The following is a 10000-nucleotide window of genomic DNA, read 5'->3' as shown; positions in this document are numbered from 1 at the left end:
TCACAGACACACACATTATAGAGAACACACACCTCACAGACACACACATTATAGAGAACACACACCTTACACACACACACACATTACAAATGTCATATTATATATATATATATATATATATATACAGTGTTGTAACAATGTACAAATGGTTACACAAGGGAAAATAAATAAGCATAAATATGTTTTGCATTTACAATGGTGTGTGTTCTTCACTGGTTGACCTTTTCTCGTGGCAACAGGTCACAAATCTTGCTGCTGTGATGGAACACTGTGGTATTTCACCCAGTAGATATGGGAGTTTTTCAAAATTGGATTTGTTTTCGAATTCTTTGTGGATCTGTGTAATCTGAGGGAAATATGTCTCTCTAATATGGTCATACATTGGACAGGAGGTTAGGAAGTGCAGCTCAGTTTCCACCTCATTTTGTGGGCAGTGAGCACATAGCCTGTCTTCTCTTGAGAGCCATGTCTGCCTACGGCGGCCTTTCTCAATAGCAATGCTATGCTCACTGAGTCTGTACATAGTCAAAGCTTTCCTTAAGTTTGGATCAGTCAGAGTGGTCAGGTATTCTGCCGCTGTGTACTCTCTGTTTAGGGCCAAACAGCAGTGTCACGTTCTGACCTTTATTTCCTTTGTTTTGTATTTATTTAGTATGGTCAGGGCGTGAGTTGGGGTGGGCAGTCTATGTTTGTTTTTCTATGATTTGGGGATTTGTATGTTTCGGCCTAGTACGGTTCTCAATCAGAGGCAGGTGTCAGTAGTTGTCTCTGATTGAGAATCATACTTAGGTAGCCTGGGTTTCCCTGTGTGTTTGTGGGTGATTGTTCCTGTCTCTGTGTTTGCACCAGATAGGACTGTTTTAGGTTTTCGCACATTTGTTGTTTTGTTAGTTCATTAATGTACAGTTTCTTTATTAAAGACCATGAATAGAAACCACGCTGCGTTTTGGTCCGCCTCTACTTCACCACTAGAGAACCGTTACAGAATCACCCACCACAACAGGACCAAGCGGCGTGGTGTCAGGCAGCGGCAGCAGGAGCAGCGCGAGGAGTACTGGACATGGGAGGATGAGTTGGATGGTAAAGGGACCCTGGGCTCAGCCTGGAGAATATCGCCGCCCCAAAGAAAGGAGGCGGCGAAGGCGGACAGGCGCTGGTATGAGGAGGCAGCACGGCGGCGTGGATGGAAGCCCGAGAGTCAGCCCCAAAAAATGTCAGGCATCGTGTTATTTCATGTCTAGTTCCTTAAAGAACATGAATAACCACCGCACTGCATTCTGGTCCGCTTCTCCTTCACCACAGGAAAACCCTTACAAGCATTCCAGTTTGCTCTGTTTTTTTGTTAATTCTTTCCAATGTGTCAAGTAATTATCTTTTTGTTTTCTCATGATTTGCTTGGGTCTAATTGTGCTGTTGTCCTGGGGCTCTGTTGGGTGTGTTTGTGTTTGTGAACAGAGCCCCAGGACCAACTTGCTTAGGGGACTCTTCTCCAGGTTCATCTCTCTGTAGGTGATGGCTTTGTTATGGAAGGTTTGTGAATCACTTCCTTTTAGGTGGTTGTAGAATTTAGCTGCTCTTTTCTGGATTTTGATAATTAGTGGGTATCGGCCTAATTCTGCTCTGCATGCATTATTTGGTGTTCTACGTTGTACACAGAGGATATTTTTGCAGAATTCTGCGTGCAGAGTCTCAATTTGGTGTTTGTCCCATTTTGTGAAGTCTTGGTTGGTGAGCGGACCCCAGACCTCACAACCATAAAGGGCAATGGGCTCTATGACTGATTCAAGTATTTTTAGCCAAATCCTAATTGGTATGTTGAAATGTATGTTTCTTTTGATGGCATAGAATGCCCTTCTTGCCTTGTCTCTCAGATTGTTCACAGCTTTGTGGAAGTTACCTGTGGCGCTGATTTTTAGGCCAAGGTATGTATAGTTTTTTGTGTGCTCTAGGGCAACGGTGTCTAGATGGAATTTGTATTTGTGATCCTGGTGACTGGACCTTTTTTGGAACACCATTATTTTGGTCTTACTGAGATTTACTGTCAGGGCCCAGGTCTGGCAGAATCTGTGCAGAATATCTAGTTGCTGCTGTAGGCCCTCCTTGGTTGGTGACAGATCTAGTTGCTGCTGTAGGCCCTCCTTGGTTGGTGACAGATCTAGTTGCTGCTGTAGGCCCTCCTTGGTTGGTGACAGATCTAGGTGCTGCGTTAGGCCCTCCTTGGTTGGTGACAGATCTAGTTGCTGCTGTAGGCCCTCCTTGGTTGGTGACAGATCTAGTTGCTGCTGTAGGCCCTCCTTGGTTGGTGACAGATCTAGGTGCTGCGTTAGGCCCTCCTTGGTTGGTGACAGATCTAGGTGCTGCTGTAGGCCCTCCTTGGTTGGGGACAGAAGCACCAGATCATCAGCAGTAGACATATGACTTCAGATTCTAGAAGGTTGAGGCCGGGTTCTGCAGTTCTTTCTACTGTTCTAGTGCCCGCGCCAATTTGTTGATTTATATGTTGAAGAGGGTGGGGCTTAAACTGTAACCCTGTCTCACCCCACGGCCCTGTGGGAAGAAATGTGTGTGTTTGTTGCCTATCTTAACCGCACACTTGTTGTTTGTGTATATGAATTTTATAATGTCGTATGTTTTACCCCCAACACCACTTTCCATACTCATGCCAAATTGAATTGAAGGCTTTTTTGAAATCAACAAAGCATGAGAAGACTTTGCCTTTGTTTTGGTTTGTTTGGTTGTCAATTAGGGTGTGCAGGGTGAATACATTGTCTGTTGTACGGTAATTTGGTCAAAAGCCAATTTGACATTTGCTCAGTACATTGTTTTCATTGAGGAAATGTACGAGTCTGCTGTTAATGATAATGCAGAGGATTTTCCCAAGGTTGCTGTTGACTGATTGAGCTGATTTCTGACGTGCTGTTCCTTCTTTTTCCGTAGTGTATTTCTGTATTGTTTTAGTGATTCACCATAGTGAAGGCGAAGGCTCAGGTTTTCTGTATTGTTTTAGTGATTCACCATAGTGAAGGCGTAGACTCAGGTATTCTGTATTGTTTTAGTGATTCACCATAGTGAAGGCGTAGACTCAGGTATTCTGTATTGTTTTAGTGATTCACCATAGTGAAGGCGCAGACTCAGGTTTTCTGTATTGTTTTAGTGATTCACCATAGTGAAGGCGTAGACTCAGGTATTCTGTATTGTTTTAGTGATTCACCATAGTGAAGGCGCAGACTCAGGTTTTCTGTATTGTTTTAGTGATTCACCATAGTGAAGGCGTAGACTCAGGTATTCTGTATTGTTTTAGTGATTCACCATAGTGAAGGCGTAGACTCAGGTTTTCTGTATTGTTTTAGTGATTCACCATAGTGAAGGCGCAGACTCAGGTTTTCTGGGTCTCTATGTTTTTGGTTGGACAGGTTTCTCAATTTCTTTCTTAGATTTTTAGCATTCTTCATCAAACCATTTGTCATTATTGTTAATTTTCTTCGGTTTTCTATTTGAGATTTTTAGATTTGATAGGGAAGCTGAGAGGTCAAATATACTGTTAAGATTTTCTACTGCCAAGTTTACACCTTCACTATTACAGTGGAACTTTTTACCCAGGAAATTGTCTAAAAGGGATTGAATTTGTTGTTGCCTAATTGTTTTTTGGTAGGTTTCCAAACTACATTCCTTCCATCTATAGCATTTCTTAATGTTACTCAGTACCTTAAGCTTTGATGCCTCATGATTGAGTATTGCTCTGTTCAAGTAGACTGTGATTTTGCTGTGGTCTGATACGGGTGTTAGTGGGCTGACTGTGAACGCTCTGAGAGACTCTGGGTTGAGGTCAGTGATAAAGTAGTCTACAGTACTACTGCCAAGGGATGAACTGTAGGTGTACCTACCATAGGAGTCCCATCAAAGCCTACCATTGACTATGTACATACCCAGCGTGCGACAGAGCTTCAGGAGTTGTGACCCGTTTCTGTTGGTTATGTTGTCATAGTTGTGCCTAGGGGGTATATGGGGGAGTGAATGCTGTCACCTGCAGGCAGGTGTTTGTCCCTCTGTGTGCTGAGGGTGTCAGGTTCTTGTTCGGTTCTGGTATTTAGGTCGCCACAGACTAGTACATGTCCCTGGGCCTGGAAATGATTGATTTCCCCCTCCGGGATGGAGAATCTGTCTTCATTACAGTATGGGGATTCTATTGGGGGGATATAGGTAGCACACAGGAGGACATTTCTCTATATGTCTCTCTCTCTCTCCCTCTCTCTCTCTTTCCCTCCCTCCCTCTCTCTCTCTGTCTCTCTCTGTCTCTCTCTCTCTCTCTCTGTCTCTCTCTGTCTCTCTCTCTCCCTCTCTATCTCTGTCTCTCTCTGTCCCTCTCTCTCCCTCTCTCTCCCTCTCTCTCTCTCTGTCTCTCTCTCTCCTTCTCTCTCTCTGTCTTTTTCCCTCCCTCTCTCTCTCTCTCTCTGTCTCTCTCTCTCTCTCTCTCTCTCCAATTGGTTGTATCTCTTTCGCTGGCTGTTATACACTCTCTTCTCTCGTTACACACTCACACCCATTTCTCTTGTTATTTTTCAAATGTCTCTACCGCTTTCCCTCTCTCTCTTTTCGTCTCGCTTTCTCCTATTCTCGATACACACACACACATTCTCTTGTTATTTTTCAAACTTCTCTCTGTAGGGCTCCAGCAGCCAAACACTCACATCTGGAGAAAACTAGAACTGAGGAAAATAGAGGGGAGAGAAAATGAGGTCTTTGTGCCAAAAAGAAAACAATGAAGAAGTGAGTTCTTACATAAGATGGAGAGGAGAAGAGGAGAGGAGAGGAGAGGAGGCAGGAGAAAGAGGAGAGGAGGCAGGAGAAAGAGGAGAGGAGAGGAGAGGAGAGGAGAGGAGAGGAGAGAAGAAGAGAGGAGAGGAGAGGAGAGGAGAGGAGAGGAGAGGAGAGGAGAGGAGAGGAGGAAAATAGGAGAGGAGAGGAGAGGAGAGGAGAGGAGAGGAGAGGAGAGGAGAGGAGAGGAGAGGAGAGGAGAGGAGAGGAGAGGAGAGGAGAGGAGAGGAGGAGGAGGAGGAGAGAAGAGGAGATGAGGAGAGGAGAGGAGGAGAGGAAAAGGAGAGGAAAAGAGGAGATGAGAGGAGAGGAGAGGAGAGGAGAGGAGAGGAGAGGAGAGGAGAGGAAGAGGAGAGGAGGAGAGAAGAGGAGATGAGGAGGAGAAGGAGAGGAAAAGAGGAGAGGAGAGGAGAGGAGGAGAGAAGAGGAGATGAGGAGTGGAGATGAGGAGAAGGAGAGGAAAAGAGGAGAGGAGAGGAGGAGAGGAGAGGAGGAAGAGAGGAGAGGAAGAGAAGAGGAGATGAGGAGAGGAGGAGAAGGAGAGGAGAGGAGAAGAAGGAGAGGAAAAGAGAGGAGGAGAGAAGAGGAGATGAGGAGAGGAGAGGAGAGGAGAGGAGGAGAAGGAGAGGAAAAGAGGAGAGGAGAGGAGGAGAGGAAAAGGAGAGGAAAAGAGGAGATGAGAGGAGAGGAGAGAAGGAGAGGAGAGGAGAGGAGGAGAGGAGGAGAGGAGAGGAAGAGGAGAGGAGGAGAGAAGAGGAGATGAGGAGGAGAAGGAGAGGAAAGGAGATGAGGAGTGGAGATGAGGAGAAGGAAAGGAAAAGAGGAGAGGAGAGGAGGAAGAGAGGAGAGGAAGAGAAGAGGAGATGAGGAGAGGAGAGGAGGAGAAGGAGAGGAGAGGAGGAGAAGGAGAGGAAAAGAGAGGAGAGGAGAGGAGAGGAGAGGAGAGGAGAGGAGAGGAGAGGAGGAGAGAAGAGGGGATGAGGAGAGGAGAGGAGGAGAAGGAGAGGAAAAGAGGAGAGGAGAGGAGGAGAGGAGGAGGAGAAGGAGAGGAAAAGAGGAGAGGAGAGGAGGAGAGGAGAGAAGAGGAGGAGAGAAGAGGTGGAAGAGGAGGAGAGAAGAGGAGGAGAGAAGATGAGAGGGGGAGAGGAGAGGAAAAGAGGAGAGGAGAGGAGGAGAGGAGAGAAAAGGAGATGAGGAGAGGAGGAGAGAAGAGGAGAGGAGGAGAGAAGAGGAGGAGAGCAGAGAAGGAGGAGAGAAGAGGAGAGAAAAGAGGAGGAGAGAAGAGTGTAGTCTGTAGTCCATCTATACTGTAGAGATTCAACCAGATAGACTGCAGTCCATCTATACTGTAGAGATTCAACCAGGTAGACTGTAGTCCATCTATACTGTAGAGATTCAACCAGGTAGACTGTAGTCCATCTATACTGTAGAGATTCAACCAGGTAGACTGTAGTTCATCTATACTGTAGATGTTCAACCAGGTAGACTGTAGTCCATCTATACTGTAGAGATTCAACCAGGTAGACTGTAGTCCATCTATACTGTAGATGTTCAACCAGGTAGACTGTAGTCCATCTATACTGTATGTTCAACCAGGTAGACTGTAGTCCATCTATACTGTATGTTCAACCAGGTAGACTGTAGTCCATCTATACTGTAGAGATTCAACCAGGTAGACTGTAGTCCATCTATACTGTAGATGTTCAACCAGGTAGACTGTAGTCCATCTATACTGTAGATGTTCAACCAGGTAGACTGTAGTCCATCTATACTGTAGAGATTCAACCAGGTAGACTGTAGTCCATCTATACTGTATGTTCAACCAGGTAGACTGTAGTCCATCTATACTGTAGAGATTCAACCAGGTAGACTGTAGTCCATCTATACTGTATGTTCAACCAGGTAGACTGTAGTCCATCTATACTGTAGAGATTCAACCAGGTAGACTGTAGTCCATCTATACTGTAGATGTTCAACCAGGTAGACTGTAGTCCATCTATACTGTAGAGATTCAACCAGGTAGACTGTAGTCCATCTATACTGTAGAGATTCAACCAGGTAGACTGTAGTCCATCTATACTGTATGTTCAACCAGGTAGACTGTAGTCCATCTATACTGTAGAGATTCAACCAGGTAGACTGTAGTCCATCTATACTGTAGAGATTCAACCAGGTAGACTGTAGTCCATCTATACTGTAGAGATTCAACCAGGTAGACTGTAGTCCATCTATACTGTAGAGATTCAACCAGGTAGACTGTAGTCCATCTATACTGTATGTTCAACCAGGTAGACTGTAGTTCATCTATACTGTAGATGTCCAACCAGGTAGACTGTAGTCCATCTATACTGTATGTTCAACCAGGTAGACTGTAGTCCATCTATACTGTAGAGATTCAACCAGGTAGACTGTAGTCCATCTATACTGTAGAGATTCAACCAGGTAGACTGTAGCCCATCTATACTGTATGTTCAACCAGGTAGACTGTAGTCCATCTATACTGTAGAGATTCAACCAGGTAGACTGTAGTCCATCTATACTGTAGAGATTCAACCAGGTAGACTGTAGTCCATCTATACTGTAGAGATTCAACCAGGTAGACTGTAGTCCATCTATACTGTATGTTCAACCAGGTAGACTGTAGTCCATCTATACTGTAGAGATTCAACCAGGTAGACTGTAGTCCATCTATACTGTAGAGATTCAACCAGGTAGACTGTAGTCCATCTATACTGTAGAGATTCAACCAGGTAGACTGTAGTCCATCTATACTGTAGAGATTCAACCAGGTAGACTGTAGTCCATCTATACTGTATGTTCAACCAGGTAGACTGTAGTCCATCTATACTGTAGAGATTCAACCAGGTAGACTGTAGTCCATCTATACTGTATGTTCAACCAGGTAGACTGTAGTCCATCTATACTGTAGAGATTCAACCAGGTAGACTGTAGTCCATCTATACTGTATGTTCAACCAGGTAGACTGTAGTCCATCTATACTGTAGAGATTCAACCAGGTAGACTGTAGTCCATCTATACTGTAGAGATTCAACCAGGTAGACTGTAGTCCATCTATACTGTAGAGATTCAACCAGGTAGACTGTAGTCCATCTATACTGTAGAGATTCAACCAGGTAGACTGTAGTCCATCTATACTGTATGTTCAACCAGGTAGACTGTAGTCCATCTATACTGTAGAGATTCAACCAGGTAGACTGTAGTCCATCTATACTGTATAGATTCAACCAGGTAGACTGTAGTCCATCTATACTGTATGTTCAACCAGGTAGACTGTAGTCCATCTATACTGTAGAGATTCAACCAGGTAGACTGTAGTCCATCTATACTGTAGAGATTCAACCAGGTAGACTGTAGTCCATCTATACTGTAGAGATTCAACCAGGTAGACTGTAGTCCATCTATACTGTAGAGATTCAACCAGGTAGACTGTAGTCCATCTATACTGTAGAGATTCAACCAGGTAGACTGTAGGCCATCTATACTGTAGATGTTCAACCAGGTAGACTGTAGGCCATCTATACTGTAGAGATTCAACCAGGTAGACTGTAGTCCATCTATACTGTAGATGTTCAACCAGGTAGACTGTAGTCCATCTATACTGTAGATGTTCAACCAGGTAGACTGTAGTCCATCTATACTGTAGAGATTCAACCAGGTAGACTGTAGTCCATCTATACTGTATGTTCAACCAGGTAGACTGTAGTCCATCTATACTGTAGAGATTCAACCAGGTAGACTGTAGTCCATCTATACTGTAGAGATTCAACCAGGTAGACTGTAGTCCATCTATACTGTAGAGATTCAACCAGGTAGACTGTAGTCCATCTATACTGTAGAGATTCAACCAGGTAGACTGTAGTCCATCTATACTGTATGTTCAACCAGGTAGACTGTAGTCCATCTATACTGTAGAGATTCAACCGTCTGTAGACTTTTTAACAGCATACCCCCCCCCCCCCCCCCCCCCTCCTAAGAGCAGAGCCTCAGCCCTCAGATTAATGATGGGTGTGGAGCAGTGAGGCAAACACACACACACACACACAGAGTGAACTGTGGAGGACTCCTCCTATGGTTGTGGTGCAGCTGTGTTTATATGACTGGTAGAGACCAGAACAGAGAACCCTCTGTGTGTGTGTGTGTGTGTGTGTGTGTGTGTGTGTGTGTGTGTGTGTGTGTGTGTGTGTGTGTGTGTGTGTGTGTGTGTGTGTGTGTGTGTGTGTGTGTGTGTGTGTCCTACAGAGAACACACACCCATCACAGAGCCAGTCTGCACGTGGACCAGCTAGACCAACACTTCCTCTACACATTCTAGAACATATCACACTTCCTTTACACATTCTAGAACATATCACACTTCCTTTACACATTCTAGAACATATCACACTTCCTTTACACATTCTAGAACATATCACACTTCCTTTACACATTCTAGAACATATCACACTTCCTTTACACATTCTAGAACATATCACACTTCCTCTACACATTCTAGAACATATCACACTTCCTCTACACATTTCTAGGACATATCACACTTCCTTTACACATTCTAGAACATATCACACTTCCTCTGCACATTCTAGAACATATCACACTTCCTTTACACATTCTAGAACACATCACACTTCCTTTACACATTCTAGAACATATCACACTTCCTTTACACATTCTAGAACATATCACACTTCCTTTACACATTCTAGAACACATCACACTTCCTCTACACATTCTAGAACATATCACACTTCCTCTGACTATATTTCCTCATTCCTCTGACGGTATAAAACCTTCTAGCTGTACAGTCAGGACCACCCACTGATGTCAGATACAATCCTCTGTGTTACAACTAGTTACAACTCATTTCTTCTGAACTGCTACTAGCGCTGAGCAATTAACTGACATTTCTGTTATTCTTATTAAAAAAATGTAAACAACTACTTTACCGACGTCGGTTCAATTATAATATTTTCTGCTCAATGCTCAGTTTCTCTAGAGATACATCAGATCAATGCTCAGTTTCTCTAGAGATAAATCAGATCAATGCTCAGTTTCTCTAGAGATAAATCAGATCAATGCTCAGTTTCTCTAGAGATAAATCAGATCAATGCTCAGTTTCTCTAGAGATAAATCAGATCAATGCTCAGTTTCTCTAGAGATAAATCAGA

At 44.1% G+C, this 10000-nt stretch overlaps 1 protein-coding gene across 1 annotated transcript in view; it reads right to left on the bottom strand.

Moving 5' to 3' along the window:
• LOC110516582 (polycystin-1-like) overlaps positions 1-10000 on the bottom strand; it is a gene marked incomplete at its 3' end in the record, with an annotated part of 111461 nt that overhangs the window by 52314 nt on the left and 49147 nt on the right.

This window comes from Oncorhynchus mykiss, unplaced genomic scaffold (assembly GCF_013265735.2).
Source record: "Oncorhynchus mykiss isolate Arlee unplaced genomic scaffold, USDA_OmykA_1.1 un_scaffold_219, whole genome shotgun sequence".
In the NCBI taxonomy this organism is placed as follows: domain Eukaryota; kingdom Metazoa; phylum Chordata; class Actinopteri; order Salmoniformes; family Salmonidae; genus Oncorhynchus; species Oncorhynchus mykiss.
The sequence above is the reverse complement of the archived record's forward strand: the minus strand, read 5'-3'. Positions and strand labels throughout refer to the sequence as shown.